Source organism: Gymnoscopelus braueri, assembly GCF_963280865.1.
Source record: "Gymnoscopelus braueri genome assembly, chromosome: 9".
Lineage (NCBI taxonomy): Eukaryota > Metazoa > Chordata > Actinopteri > Myctophiformes > Myctophidae > Gymnoscopelus > Gymnoscopelus braueri.
This window is the reverse complement of record NC_137610.1, coordinates 52,212,846-52,229,099: the sequence shown is the minus strand read 5'-3', so window position 1 is coordinate 52,229,099 and position 16,254 is coordinate 52,212,846. Positions and strand designations below refer to the sequence as shown.

Below are 16,254 nucleotides of genomic sequence, written 5' to 3'. Positions count from 1 at the left end.
ACTTTGCCTCTAAGCTGTGAATGTTCGTGGACGGCACCATACTTGCATGGCCCGCAGGTAGTTGGTTAACAGGAGGGCACTGTCTCTGCTCAATGCCACCAGGTTTCTGTGAACAGATAAGGCCAGAAGCCTGGTCTGGCGTCAGCAGGATGGTGTTCTCAATCACGGTTTCTTCTTTGGCTGCTTTCTCTCCGGCCTCAGTTTCCGATGCCTTCCTTCTCTTAGTCTCTCTACCAGCACTGACACGCAGTTCTGAAATGTCCAGCAACTTGACCCCCCTCTTCTTGTGCAGTGGCGTCCGGGCTGTGGGAATGGCCGTGTGGTTAATGGGAGGGCTGAACACACCGGGGGTGGTGGGACTCTGGAACGGAGCCTTGGGGATGTCACCTTTGACGGGTGTAGTGGTGTCGATGTTTTTAACCACGCCTCTGTCGTTCGCATGGAAAGGCACCACAATCTTCTTCAGCTGTTGGGCCGTTTCCTTGGATTTCTGCAGTAGCTCTGCTCTGAGGGTGGCGCTCTTGGGCTCCCTCTTGAGGTGGAAGTGTTTGACGGGGGGTGTGAGCGGTCCTACCAGGGTTTTCAGGACTTCCTTGTCCAGATACTTGCACTCCAGCGGCAGCATGGCAGACGACTCGCACTCGTTCACTCTCTTCCGGAGCTCCCCCAGGACGTTGGGGTTCAGCTCCTCCAGGTCCAGGTTGAGGGAACCCGTCTCCGGGAAGGACTTGAGGATGGCGGCCACCGTTCGCACCCAGTCGTCAGAATCCGCCATAGCCAGTTGAATGACATTTGAAAGGGACTCCTTCTTCTTCTTCTTGTCGTCAGTGGTACACCGGGGAAGATGCAACATCCCCAGCAACAGTTTGAGCTTCACCGGAGTCGATAAACTCAAGAAACCTGACTGTAGGTTGTCGATAACGTTGGTGAGGAGAGAAGCGATGCTCGAAGGTGCCCAGAGCTCATCTGTGGATCCTAGTTTGTTGTGAAGCCACAGGCTGGTGTCACTATCCCTCATCGAAACCATCTTGGGATTCAAAATGGAATATATTAAATAATAAACCAATCACTATCAAGTAGCAGGGGACGAAAAACAAACATGTGTGATGAATATACTCACACTGAGAACAGTGAATCCCCAGCACTGTTGTAGTCACCTTTGACCTGTGTAGCTTTAGATCTCGTGTCATCAAATATGACGTTGGTTTTGCCCAAATATGGAGTTCCAGACAGCCCTACACAGGCCTCCAACTCTGGTTGTATATATCGGGTACAGACAGATACAGAGATCTCCATATATGGGCACAAAAGAGACACAGACAGACAGATGGGTACTCTGACAAGGCCACATTGTGTATTAAAATAACATAACCGGGCTCTCTCCAATTATGGAGATTTAATCGACCAATGAGAACATGCAATGGTGCCTGTGCAAATTGGCGTTATTAGGTGTTAGCCAAGCAACAGTATGTGTTGTGTTTGACATCAGAGGAGAACTCAGCTATATTAGACCTTGTACGAGTACACCTTACAGGTATTTTGACATGAGAGAGACTTGTGCGTGAGACTTGATACAATACTGAAAGAGGCTTGATACAGTTCTGAGAGAGACTTGATACAGTTCTGAGAGAGACTTGATACAGTTCTGAGAGAGACTGTTTTGAGAGAGACCTGACACAGTTCTGAGAGAGACCTGACACAGTTCTAAGAGAGACTGTTTTGAGAGAGACCTGACACAGTTCTAAGAGAGACCTGATACAGTTCTGAGATAAGGGAGTGGCGAGCATAGGACACATGTCCTGAGAGAGACTTGACACAGTTCTAAGAGAGACCTGATACAGTTCTGAGATAAGGGAGTGGCGAGCATAGGACACATGTCCTGAGAGAGACTTGACACAGTTCTAAGAGAGACCTGATACAGTTCTGAGATAAGGGAGTGGCGAGCATAGGACACATGTCCTGAGAGAGACTTGACACAGTTCTAAGAGAGACCTGATACAGTTCTGAGATAAGGGAGCGGCGAGCGTAGGACACATCTTCGATTTCCCAACAGAAGATCTCTGTCCCCATCACAACCATGTTTGGAAGCAGCGTTAAGGCTGATCTGGAAGGGATGCGGTCCCAGTTATCCCAGGCCTTCTCGTCTCACGACTTCCTCCAGAACCACTTGAAGAGGACTCACAATGAAGTCTGCTGCAGAATGCTGAGGAATGCACCAAACATCACCTCAGCAGCGTGTCGGCAAATGACCAGCTCTCTAACCAGCCAGAAACATGGAGACACAGATGGACCAAGATCTTACAGTCATCAACAGTTCACAAGGACTTTAACTCGGCCAGGAGTAGTAAAGACACATCAGCTGACTTACACAGGAGAGAAAACTAACATCTGTAAACAGTCTGTCAATCACTTAGGTCACCTGAATACACTCCGACGTATCCACACCGAAGAAAACCTTTTCCACTCTGTAACCAGTCAGAAACAAGGAGACACAGACGAACCAAGATCCTACAGTCATCAACAGTTCACACAGACTTTAACTCGGCCGGGAGAAGCAAGGACCCATCAGCTGATGTACACAGGAAAGAGAACTCGCGACTGTAAACAGCCAGTCATGAGTTTCAGTCACTTAGGTCACCTGAATACACGCAAGCGTAGTATTCACCCCGAAGACAAACCTTTCCACTGTGAACAGTGTGGCAAAGGTTTCGGTCATTTAGGTTCTCTGAACAGACACCAGCGCATCCACACTGGGGAGAAACCTTTCCAATGTACTCAGTGCGACAAGAGCTTCAATCAGTTGGATCATCTGAAGATTCACCAGCGTCACCACACCGGAGAAAAACCCTTCCTGTGTAAAACATGTGACAAGAGCTTCAGTCAATTAGGTGTTCTCAAGAGACACCTGCACACCCACACAGGAGAGAAGCCTTTCCAATGTCTACGGTGCGACATGACTTTCAGCCGGTTAGGATCTCTTAGGAGACACCAGCGTGTCCACACTGGAGAAAAACCTACCAAATGAATGTAGAAAATGGTAAAACGTATTGGCAGCAAGAGTGGCCAAGCACTTTATCACATCCAAGACACAGACATTATCTAAGAGCGGCCAACCACTTACCACATACAGACGCAGACATTCGCTGTGTGTTCGGGGAGATTTCATGCATCGGCTTCCCTGATAAGCCAACCCGAACCGTCTGCTTTGCGGATTGGCGTCACGTCACATCACGTTTGTACTGCAAACCAGTATAAATCCCTGATTGGCTAACCGGAACCGTCAGCTTCACATAATGTTTGTGCCACATAGCCAACACTTGGGGCCGTTGCCGTCCTGTATAATTCTGCACAAAAAAGGAGAAAATACATTTATTTCATTAAACAGATGTTGTTTTCATACATTACTATTTGGTTAATTCATTTACTAAAACATCCCACTCAGACAAACTTGAGCAAGAGGGAGACATGTCACCAATTCCTCAGCCAGAACACCAGTTGGAGTAGTGAGATAAAGAAAAAACAGTGAGGAAGGCATCTCTAGGACCAGAGTCCCATGCCGACTGTACCAAAATTCTCCAAATGTCTTAGCGGTTCTTGTGGAGGCAAATGAAGGTGGCATGGCAGAAGCAAACCATCCCAAAAGCATGACAATGATACAGTATAATGTCTCTGCTCTTGCAGTTTTTAAAAGATATTGTACTTTATTTTATATCTCATCCATTATTATTATTATTATTATTATTATTATTATTATTACATTTATTATTATTATTATTATCATCATATGTTATATTGTATTGTACAGGACACATATAAACCCTTCTTGATTATTGAATGAATTGGTAGTGAGAATAATGGCAGAGTGGACCATCTCCCTTCCAGCCTTCATGGCAATGGAATTGATCATCTGAGTTTCCAAGAAGTGGACTACAGGAGGAGAACATCTGCTGTCTGGACATTGTCTACCTTCCCTTCATGCCCGATCTGACCATCCTGACCTCAACCATTGCACGTACCAAACGTCTGCTGGGGAAGGCTTCATGCCAACATAACATGTACAACAGATTAAGTTGAAACCCAGCAAATCCAGCAGCATTACTCACAGTCAGAGGAAACCTCATGGGCCAGAGAGAGTCCACATGGAGGATCCGTCCATTCCATTGGTGTCAGAGCTGCCAGTCAAGAGTTTAGTGGCACAAAGCGAGCCACTAAGGACCTGTTTAGATGACAACAGTCTTTAGAGAAAACAGCGAAATAAAATATCAGATGTGCCTTCCTTCCGTTTGGACGGCAACAGCATTTTCGGGGGTTGAAAACGCAAAAGAAAAAGAGAAACCACCTTCCAGAGTGGAAATCTTTGAAAGCGCTCCCATCTCGCGTCTCCATGTAAACAGGCAATACGGGGGAAACCGCAAAACGTGTGATGTCATGGCTCACGCTGCGTACACTATTACATCGGTGTATCCGTCTGCACTCGTGTAAACGCCGAATAAAAAGTGAGAACGCAGCGGCACTTTGTTGTTTTCTGTTCTGATCGTTACCGTGTAAACGTGGCCTAAGACTCAGACCAGTGTAAACGGCTGAGGAAGAAACCAAGAAACCAACAAAGGCCTTAGTCAGCACAGACAAGATTAAGAGATTCAGTTAAATGATAAGAAGGACCATCAGCGTCTCCACACTCCAAAACTGTAAAATCAAACACACATGCACGCGCGCACACACAAGCGTGTGCATGTGTAATTTGAGTGAAAACAGTCAATTCTGTTTACATCTGAAGAGGACATCCTGGGCCTTCCAATGATACCGCACATGTGGGGTTTGGATCAATGCTGACAACATGTGAAAGTAGCCTATTTTTTTAATACCTCCACATTTACCCACATATGGTGCTCCATTCCAGACTGCACTCTTTCCAACGCACCTCGACCCCACCCCCTGGACCTCCACAGCCACCCCTCTATCTATTCCACCACTACCTGACTCTGTCTACTGCACAGTTGACTTACTTGTCAACCGTAGTATGTGTAACGACAATGAACAACATTTTAATGTTTTTTTTTTGTTCTTTATTTTCTAAATTAATTCTAAATGCTTAGATTTTTAGTTTATTTTAGTTTTTCTTTATATCCCTCATTTTGTTTTGATGCTAAATCAGTTTAATTTGAGAATCCAATAGAATTGATCAGTTGAAACATGTGGCACAGACTTACAATTGTCACGGTCTGAGTCAGGGCAGATTATAGGACCCAAGTGCAGGAGGAGACAGAGGCTGAACAGGTCGATTCTAAGTGTTTAATAACTCAAAGTGTAGGAATACAAACAGGAACTGAAACCAAGACAATACTACACGCAACATAAGCTACAATGAACAAGCAAGGACAATGTGCAAACACAGGGTTTAAATAGACAGGGAAATAATAAGACACAGGTGAACTAACAGACAATCAACGCTGGGATAGGCTGAGGGACTAAGAGGACACAGGAGGAGAACATGACTAATCAAACGGGAGGTGAGACAATACAGGTAGGAACAACTAGGGCAGACAGGAAACACCATGACAACACTACATAATAAAGGTACAAGGAGAACAATAGGAACTAGAAAGTACTGTTCCTGAAGAAACAGTGTGGGATCGCTAAGAATATTGATAGTGTTAGTAGTGTTATAGTAGGGTCATAATACAATGACATCAATATTATGACGTCACTAGAATGGCATTAAGCATTATGACTAGAATGGTATTATGCATTATGATGTCACTAAATGGCATTTCTCCATTGAAATGACCCAACAAAACGGGCGGAATAATAATAATAATAATAAATAGTGAAGATAACATTAGTGTGATAAAGTCCTAATAAGTCCACGACCAAATAAGGGCAGGAAGGTCTACATAATAAAGTCAAAGTCCACGGCCCGAGGAGCGTACCGTGACAGGCCTAAAGAACAGGCCTAAAGTGTCCACGACCATATAAGGGCAATGAAGGTCTAAATAATAAAGTCCACAGCCCGAGGAGCGGACCGTGACAACAATAGGGCAGTCATGAGTGGGGCTCTTGGGAGCCCATTTTCAAAAGCAGCACCCTGGCAGTTTTTTCCACAAGCTGGAAAGTGTTCATTTGCGTTCATTGGGGTACAATTGATCTTGCTGAACCACAATGATACATTTTAAGTTGTTGGTGTTTCATCTACAAACCTTGTGGGGAGTTATATCATTGTATTCAGGTGGTTTATGTTTACTAGATTCCTAGAACTATTTCCTAGGGCACAATCCCCTAGGTGGCGTAGTTGGCTACCAGTCCTCAATACCGCCCTGTTACGTATACAACGGTCTTGTGTGGTAAAAATGTGTGACATGTGTGCATGTTAATTAATTAAATATTACCCTTAAAGGTGTGACCCTGAAGACACCCCTGCCAATTTAAATTGATTGATTGTTGGATGGACACAAGACTTTTCCATTGATTGGTCAATAGGTCTCCCATGCAGGTGTAATTCAACCAGAAATAAATAGTAGCACATAAGGATGGATGCTCATTGTCATTAAAGGTGAGTTTGTGACATGTGTCTGTAAGGACCAATAGTGCGAAGGGATAATGGCTCGATTATCATTGATTGGTCTATACTATAGACATACTGCTCTGTACTATCGAGCAATTGTAAACCTATAGACTCTATAGGTTTACAATTTAGCTATGGTATTATAGGGATAACAACCTAGACAAAGACAACTTTTAACTGTAACCATGTTTCTTGTGTTGTTTTAATTTCATGGAAACATAGTAGATCATTGAAGAAAAAAAACGTAACTTAGCAATGGCATTACAGTGTAATAACCCAGTGTCAATGATGTTCAAGTACATTCTGATATTAAATATTGTGTTATTATGCTACTGTATGTTGATGAATTGAAAACATAGTGGAAAATAGTACCCAAGACTTTTGTGTGTTATCCTTTTAGGCTTAACGTCTTACTGTACCTCGTACTGTTTACATTTCTAACTAATAAAGTATTCAATCAATCAACTGTGGTGGAAGTGCTTGATGTTCCAGTCTCTAGATTTAGTGATTTGCATAATGTCTCTACAAAGATTTTGAATAGCTTTTTTTATTTTCAAAAATATGTGGAAAAAGACATATACACCAATGTCTGTGAGAGCATCACTTATCAACTCTTTACATGAATTTCCTATAACGATAAGTACAATAACTGAAATAAAAACAAAACAGAGATATAAAATAAATAAAAATCATTTGTATGTGTTTTGGTCACCATACTGTCCTGCCAAGACACACTGCCTCCAGGAGAGTTGAAGTTGAAGCCACTTGAAGCCAGTCAAATCTAACAATCATCAACACAAACAACAACACCTTTTATTATATGGTGGTCCTTAACACATGGATGCCACAGATATACTCTCTGAAATTGCATAATATTTTATGATATTCCACAAAGTGTGTGACCAACAGTCTTGGTCAAATCCTTATGCTCTACACAGTAACCCATGACCTGGCTATGAATGTCATCCCTTCCTTTGGTTTTGTCATTGTCAACTCGTTCTCACTCCCACGGCATCACATTTTGAAACGTTTTGACATGACGGGACACCGTGGCGACGTCGTATGTTGACCAAACTATGCCTAAACCTAACCCTAATCCAAACCTTGCAAGAATATGCCTGAACCTAACCTTAATCCTAACCCCAACCTAAAAAAAAGAGTCATACCCACAGTGGGATTTGATCACGTAAGGTTGTAGTTGCTGGCCTAGCGTTGCTACCTGGAAAGCCTCTGAGGCAGCTGTAAACCGTTTTGTTTTGAGTAGTATTTGAAGCTCCAATGCGTGTCTTTTAGTTTTTGTAGTCCTATAGTGACACATTAGGGAGTGAAAATGACAGAGCGGCAATAACTGACGCCTATTTGTGAGAATGTGTTGTCATTGTCATCTGATATAAGAATGAATGAACTATCTGTGTAAAAGCATGTGTCTGCTCAGATGGCTTCTTTCAAAAGAGTATGAATCCTCATGTGTGTCTTCAAACTACTCGTTTGACTAAAGCCTTTGCCACAATCTCTGCAACTAAAGGGTTTTTCCCCAGTATGAGTCCTCATGTGTGTCTTCAGATGTGTGTTATTGCGAAAGCATTTGTCACAAACTGCACAACTATAGGATTTTACCCCTGTATGGATCTTCATGTGTTTTTTCAAATAATCAATTTGACCAAAGACCTTGCCACAATCTGGGCATCTAAAGGGTTTTTCTCCAGTACGAGTATGAGTACTTGCATGTTGTGTCAGATGACTTCTTTGACGAAAGTTTTTGCCACAATCTGTGCAACTAAAGGGCTTTTCTCCTGTATGAATGGTCATGTGTTTTTTCAGAGTACTCATGAGAGCAAAGCCATTGCCACACACTCTACAATTAAAGGGCTTTTCTCCTGTATGGATCTTCATGTGTGACTTCAGAGTTTCATTACAATTAAAGCTTTTGCCACAATGTATACAAGTTAAGTTGTTTTTCCCTGTATGAATCCTCCTCATGTGTGTCATCAAATTACTAAAGCCTTTGCCACAAAATGTATCCTGCCCTTTGTGACTCCTCACGGATGTTTTTTGTCCTGATGCATTTGACTCTTGTGGCAGCTTGTGGCTCACATACAAACGTTGTCCTTCCACATGTGTCTTGTTCGGTGTGTTTAAATCTGACTTTTCTTCCCTGTTCTCCTCAGTGTCAGATTCGGGAAAGGGTGAAGAGGGGAGAAATACACCACCAGATGGTGGTGATACTCCACAGTCCTCAACATAAGCTTGTGTCTTCAGGTGTTCAGTTGGGGTGGTGTCTAGAGGCTCAGACAGAGCCTCAGGCTCTGTCTGTCTGTTTTCAGCATCATCTTCACTTGTCACTGCTAGTAATGTCAGTGTTAATCCATCAACATCCTCTGGTCTTTGAATTATCTCCTCTTGTTCCTCTTTAATCTGTGGAGGCTGTGGTTCCTCCTGGACCAAACTGGAGCTCCACTCCTGCTGTTCAGGGGACACCTCCTTTTTTAACAGAGGGAGGTGGAAGTCTAGACAGAAGGCACAAGAGTAAACCGTTAAATGTTTGAACAGTTTTCCAAAAAAGGTTCTACACTATATGTTTTGGTCAATGTTTAGATTTTTATCTGAGATGCCATAGTGAGGTTATATTATTAGACCATGAGCCTTTTCTCGTTTAAAGTAGTTCACCCAAAAAAAATGAATTATTTTCTATCAATTAAACACCCCACAAAGCATTGAATTCATGGAGATTTTTAGTTTCCTAAGCCAATAATTTGATAACCGGCGGAGACAGACAGAGTCTCCTTTATGTCTCCTACCGGATACATTAGCATCTTTATTATTATCATGAAATTATTGGCTCAGGAATGTGACAAACAAAAAAATCTCTGGATATCTGGATTCAATGCTTCATGGGGTGTGTAATTGATAGAAAATGAGTCTTTTTTTGTTTAACTACTCCTTTAACACTGTCTCGGTTTTGAACTGTGTTGATGCATACAAACCAACTCTATACTCAAACCAAATTGTATTCAAGTGAACTCTACATTTAAAACACATAAAAAGAAGAAGAAAAATAAGAGACAGAAACAGACAGATATCTGTAATTAAACCAAACATGTGTTCATGTTGTGTTAGGATACAATGTAGTGATTTTACCAACCTGCTCTGTGTAATTTGATGTCTGGTTTCAGGACCATGTCCAGTAGTCTGCGCTGGCGGTCAATCTCTTGCTTGGAGTGGAGAGCTTGGTCCTCGTACTCTGTTAGAATTCTTCCAACAATCCCAAGTATCTCTTCAGCAGCAGATGCAGATAGACGCTTGTTGACCAAGGACTTCAATGTTTGTTCTAAAGCCATATAGTTAGCCATTATAGACAGCTGAACCTCAATCTTGAGCCAAATAGACAGAGCCAACAGATGTAAGTTGGACAGCTGTTGGTCGATCGTACCCTCAAATTGCTAGTCCAAAAACTCCTCTGTCCTCTCCCTAGTCAAATCAAGTACAAAATAATGAACTGAGCAAAAACGAGATACCTAGACTGCTTCACCACAGTCCAGAAGAGAGAAGTTAGTTAGTTAGTTCAACTGTCTTTCACAGATTAAGATGTCAACAAACAAAATGGAGCTCTGCTAAATACTCACAGAGGGTGTGTCTGATGGTCCTATCAGAGTAGGGGGGCGGGACACACCAACAATAGACAGAAACTAGAAGACTGTTGGTCATGAATCCCCCCCCCCCCCCCCATGTCGGTCAACTGCCCTGAAAGGTATAGTCCATGAGCCAGAACCCCAAAATTGAGCAATTATTATCGAAAGAGTGGGCAAAACCAAACCTATATTAAATTGTTCAGAGGGTCAATACGAGTAAATAAATGTATGATAACCTCACCACAGGAGCAGCTTTTTCATGGTTATCACACATTTTGTAATTTTCCCCATACGTACATGACAGGTCAAAAAATGACAACATTTTAAAAAGAGTTATCATAATGAAACTGCCTGAGTTGATTACTTACATGAAGACGATGATTTATCGTATTACAAGTTTTCTCAAATTGTATATTTAAATATGCAAATTAGGCATTTAGTCCATGAGCCAGAGCCCCAAAATTGAGCAGATATTGAATATTCCCTCGTTAAAAACCTTTGAATCCAACATCTTAACAAAATGAAATAAGTATGTTGACTCTGGCTTTGTCCAATGTTGATTCTGGAAAGTTATGCAAATTTGGGCAAATTTTCCTATGCCTAATTTGCATATTTAAATATACAATTTCAGAAAACTTGTAATACGATAAATCATTGTCTTCATGTAAGTAATCAACTCAGGAAGTTTCATTATGATAACTCTTTTTAAAATTTTGTCATTTTTTGACCTGTCATGTACGTATGGGGAAAATTACAAAATGTGTGATAACCATGAAAAAGCTGCTCCTGTGGTGAGGTTATCATACATTTATTTACTCGTATTGACCCTCTGAAAAATTTAATATAGGTTTGGTTTTGCCCACTCTTTCGATAATAATTGCTCAATTTTGGGGCTCTGGCTCATGGACTAGTAGGGTAAGTGCTGTGTTTTGTTAAAATACACAGTGATATGTTTGGTTATAAAAGATTAAAGTATGTATATTCTAATAATAATCATTGCTAGAATGTGTGTTCAGTAAAAGGGGTCCATTTCATTCAGTTCCAATCCGTCTGCTCTTTTATCATCACTTCCAATTTCACTTGTTTATCCTGTATCCTGCGTGAGTTCTCTCTCCTGATTGGCTACTATTGGTACCCTGATCTGAGAAAGCATTTTCTATTTACTAAAGAGCTGAAGAAACGGGGAGACCCCTGTTACTGTCCAAACAACAGCATACTATTAGAATACATTTAGAGCTATTCAACATGTATTTTAACAAAACAATATAACTTTCCCTACCCATAACCCTGCAAGTCAAAAACAAATGTCCACTCCATTATCAAACCAATTGAAATATAATAATCCAAGCAACAATTTAATAATTGATAAGATGCATGCATAGTGGTCCACAAGAGTGCATGCACAACAATGTAGCCTATAGGAATGGATCCCAATTGAACGTTTGTTCACAGTCTGGGTCAAATTTAGCAATACACCGTAGGCCTACTCTGTCTATGATTGTCTTTCATACCATTACAGTTAACAGAAATACATACACTGTATACATAAACCATGTACATTGATACTATATGATACCATTATGTAGGCTATTAACTTATACTGGTCTTACACTGAGTATATAGTACTTTTATACCTGCTGTTATTGTCATTGCTGTCATAGCTCTTACTACTGTTGCTGCTGCCTGTATCTATGTGTGTCTATCGCTCTCTCCACCTCTCTTCCCATTGTCATTAAAGGTGACAGTATGAAAGAATGATGGCTAATTTGCCATTGATTGGTCTGTAGGTTTACCATTGAGTTGTAAATTAGTCGACAAGAAGAACACATTCAGAATGGTGAGACATCATTGTAGTTCAATTGCTATGCTGGTCATTAGAAGCTGGACATGGGAGACAAGAATGTTCTTAGTATTCATTAAGCCTCCATTGAACATAGGAGGCATCATGTAGCCCATCTACAAGCTTGTAGATCTGCTATTTTCAACACGCAAAACCGATGTGCAACTAGGTATTAATAAGCCTTATGCTGTACTCAGTTGCACTTACAACACTAAACAAAAAATTAGGAGACTGCACCAAAGGAGAGAGTGCAAGTCAGTGGTGGAAAAAGTACTCACATTTTGCACTTAAGTAAAAGTATCATACTGCAATGTATAAATACTCTGTTACAAGTAAAAATCCGGTAATCAAGATTTACTTGAGCAAAAGAACAAAAGTATTGGTATAAAAATGTACTTAAAGTACCAAAAGTAGAAAGTAGCCTACTCGTTACGCAGAATGTCACATTTCACACGTTTTCAAATATATAAAGTGCATACAAAGCTTTTGAAAATAGCCGATCTACAAACTCACAATGCGTCGCATCGCGACGCATTGTGAGCTTGTAGATCTGCTATTTTCAAATTGCCGAAATGCATATAGGGCTGATGGTGGTTAATGTATGTTTTGTAGTAATAATCTAAATCTACAAAGTAGTAACTAAAGTTTTCAAATAATTGTAGTGGAGTAAAAGTACAATATTTGCCTCTGAGATGTAGTGGAGTAGAAGTAAAAGTACTGAAAATCTTGAATACTCCAGTAAAGTAAGTAAGTAAGTAGGTAGAGTACAGTACTTGAGTAAATGTACTTAGTTACTTTCCACCAACTTGTGGGGAAACAAATCTGTGCGGTACTTGACGTCTACCTGTAGCCTATGTCTTAACATTACAATGGCGGGCGTTGCCTCACGCATCTGGACGATGCTGATGCTCTGGCCCTCTTCAACTTGACCTGGCTGCATAACATTACAATGGCGGTCGTCACCGCAACTGCCGTTATGTAAATAGACGCTCACAGCAACTACTGTTGTATCTTTTTTATTTCATGTTCTCCCATAGCAAAGCCAAATCCTAAATGTGATCTCCTTTATGTATCACTAATATCTCTCTAATAAGCACCATGCAGTCGAGACCAAAGTGCAGCTATTCTTATGTCTTTAGCATTGTGTTAACTAAATCAACATTGTCCCTAACTTGTTCCTCAGTATAATAATCACAAGTCATTGATGGAATTAAACACATTACTTTCTGGATCAATATTAGATTCAAAATCGTGTAGTTTATAATCTGTATCCTCATCCATTGAGAATAAGTGTCTTTCGGATGTCTCTGTCATTTTAAAGTGTCACTTTTTTGTTCCATACACGAGTGATGAAAAAAGTTCTCTCATACCTTTGAAGTGCCATAACTTCAGTCCCAGGCTTACTCCCTAAGCAGGCCGTACGCCACTCCGCTATCAAACGGTGACTCAAGCCTACTAATCCGGTTTCCATGCCGGCTGGAGACCTCACCCTGGTGCCGTTCCAATGTTCCCTCGCATACCGAACCAATGTCCATCTCCCAGCTGAATCAGCGACTCCGACCGCATGTCCCAGGCTAAATGTAGCAGCACCAGGCCACCTGGCCTCTGCAGGAGCAACAGCAGCTAGCAGCATCCAGGCTGAGCCACCAGCAGCAGCTGGCTCCACCAGGCTGAGCCACCAGCAGCAGCTAGCTCCACCAGGCCGAGCCACCAGCAGCAGCCGGCACCACCAGGCCGAGCCACCAGCAGCAGCCGGCACCACCAGGCCGAGCCACCACCAGCAGCAGCTGGCACCACCAGGCCGAGCCACCAGCAGCAGCCGACACCACCAGGCCGAGCCACCAGCAGCAGCTAGCACCACCTGGACCCCAGCAGCAGCTAGCACCACCTGGCCAGGCTGAGGAGCAGCCACCACCAGCAGGCAGCAGCTAGCCACCGGGCCAGGCCAACCACCCCCGGGCAGCAACAGGCAGCGAGCCACTAGGCCAAGGTGGGTAGTTGATGTGAAGATGCCTCCGAAGAAAAATCAGGCAGAGGTGAGAGAGGAAAGGTCAGAGGAAGATCTGGTCTCACTTGCTCAGGTAAAGGAGCTGCTTCAACAACAGAAAGACATGTTCAGTGCACTTTTACAGCTGCAACAAGAGAATTTTAAAGGTTTTGTAAAACTTATTATGGACTCCACCAACACTAGGTTGGATGCACTTACAAGAGAGGTGCAGGAGATCAAAACAAGTATACAATTTACACAGAAGGAGGTAGATGATATCAAAGGTCAGAATGCAACACAATCTGTACGTTGTAACTCCATGCAAGCTGACAGCATGAAGATCTGTGACAGCCTATCAGCTGTCACAGATAAAATGGAGTATGCAGAGGGGCAATCGAGAAGGAACAATCTGGTTTTTGACGGCATCACTGAGACGCCTGGGGAGACCTGGGCAGATACGGAGGAAAAGGTGAGGGGTGTTCTTGTGGAAAAACCGGATGTTGAAGTCGAGCGAGCACACCGCACTGGGAGATCAGTGCCTGGTAGCAGCAGACCCAGATCCATTGTGGTGAAGTTTTTAAGATTTAAGGACAGATCAGCTGTGATAAAGAGAGAGCCAAAAATTTGAAAGGGACCAATATCTACATTAATGAAGATTACACTGAAGCAGTCCGAATGAAAAGGAAAGAACTACTGCCAAAGATGAGGGAGGCAAGGGAGAGAGGGGAAATTGCCTATCTGAGGCATGACAGACTAATAATTCGCCCCCGTGACAGCAAAAAGTCACCTAGTGACGAGTGAACTTGATAGGTATGCGGCTGTTATGTTTTTAACCGTGAACTTATGATGCCAATGTCACATACTATTAATCTGCCAAAGAAGGGACTGTTGCTGGCTCATCTAAATGTGTGCAGTCTGAGGAACAAGGTACATGAACTATGCAGTCTGGTTGAATCAAATAACATTCACATACTAGCGATATCAGAGACACATCTAGAGTCATCTTTTGATGATTCAGAAGTTGCAATACATGGATATAATTTGTTTAGAAGGGACAGGGACAAGAATGGTGGTGGAGTTGCCATCTATGTTAAAAATCATATTCCAGTTAAAAAGAGATGTGACTTAATGATGAATGAAATTGAAGCCCTATGGTTACAGATACATATACCACACTTAAAGCCTATCTTAATTGGATGCTGTTATAGGCCACCTAGTGCCAATGTGAAGTATCTGGATGACATCTGTGAAATGTTGGACAAGACAGCTGATAATAATAATGAAATTTACTTCTTGGGAGATATGAATATAGATGCATTTAATGAGAACTGCCCCATGTGGAAGAAAATGATGTCTGTTGCTAAAATATGTAACCTGTCTCAGGTAGTAACATCAGCAACCAGAACGGCCACAAACAAGTTTGATGTCACAACAACAACATGTATTGATCACATCTATACTAACAGGCCCAAGCAATGTTCCACAGCAATATCAGTAACCCTGGGTTGCAGCGACCACAACTTGGTTGCAATTGTGAGAAAGACCAGTTTGCCCAAAGCTGGCTCCAGAATTAATTATAGAAGGTCGTATAAAGGTTTTAATCAGGCATTATTTGAGGGGGAGGTGAGGAGTGTGCAATGGTCGGATGTATGGAGTGAGGAAAATCCAGAAAAAGCACTGAGTGAATTTATGAAGTTGTTCTTGGAGATTGCCGATAAACATGCTCCAATGAAAAAATGGAATGCTCGGTCAAAAAGTGCACCCTGGTTGGATGATGAGTTAAGGAGATTAATGGCCCAACGTAATGATGCAAAAAGAAATGCAGATAGAACAGGTTCTCTATCTGTTAGGCAACATTACTGTAAACTAAGAAATGCTGTGACAAAATTGAATAATTACAAAAAAAGGGAATATTATAGGCTTAAAATAAATGATGCTAAGAATGATGGAAAGAAGCTGTGGAGAACGCTGAATAGCATAATGGGAAGGAATCCAAACATGCATACCTCCTTCATAGAGACAGAAGGTTCATTTATCACAAAGCCATATGAAATTGCTAACTATTTTAATAATTATTTTATAAATAAGGTTGATAAGTTGAGGAATATGATGTGTACAACGAATAACAACGGGTCACATGACATCATTAAAGACGGTATCATGAAGGGAAAGGAGTGCATGTTTGGATTTCACCAGGTTGTGGAAGAAAACATAGAAAAAATGCTGTTACATTTAT

The 16,254-nt window shown here is 41.9% G+C and overlaps 1 pseudogene across 1 annotated transcript; it reads right to left on the bottom strand.

Annotated features, from left to right (window-relative positions):
• Positions 1-9: 9 nt before the first annotated feature.
• On the bottom strand, positions 10-1,027 carry LOC308092374 (negative elongation factor A-like; annotated as a pseudogene). The gene has a single exon. The product of its transcript is annotated as a negative elongation factor A-like (transcript).
• Positions 1,028-16,254: the final 15,227 nt, after the last annotated feature.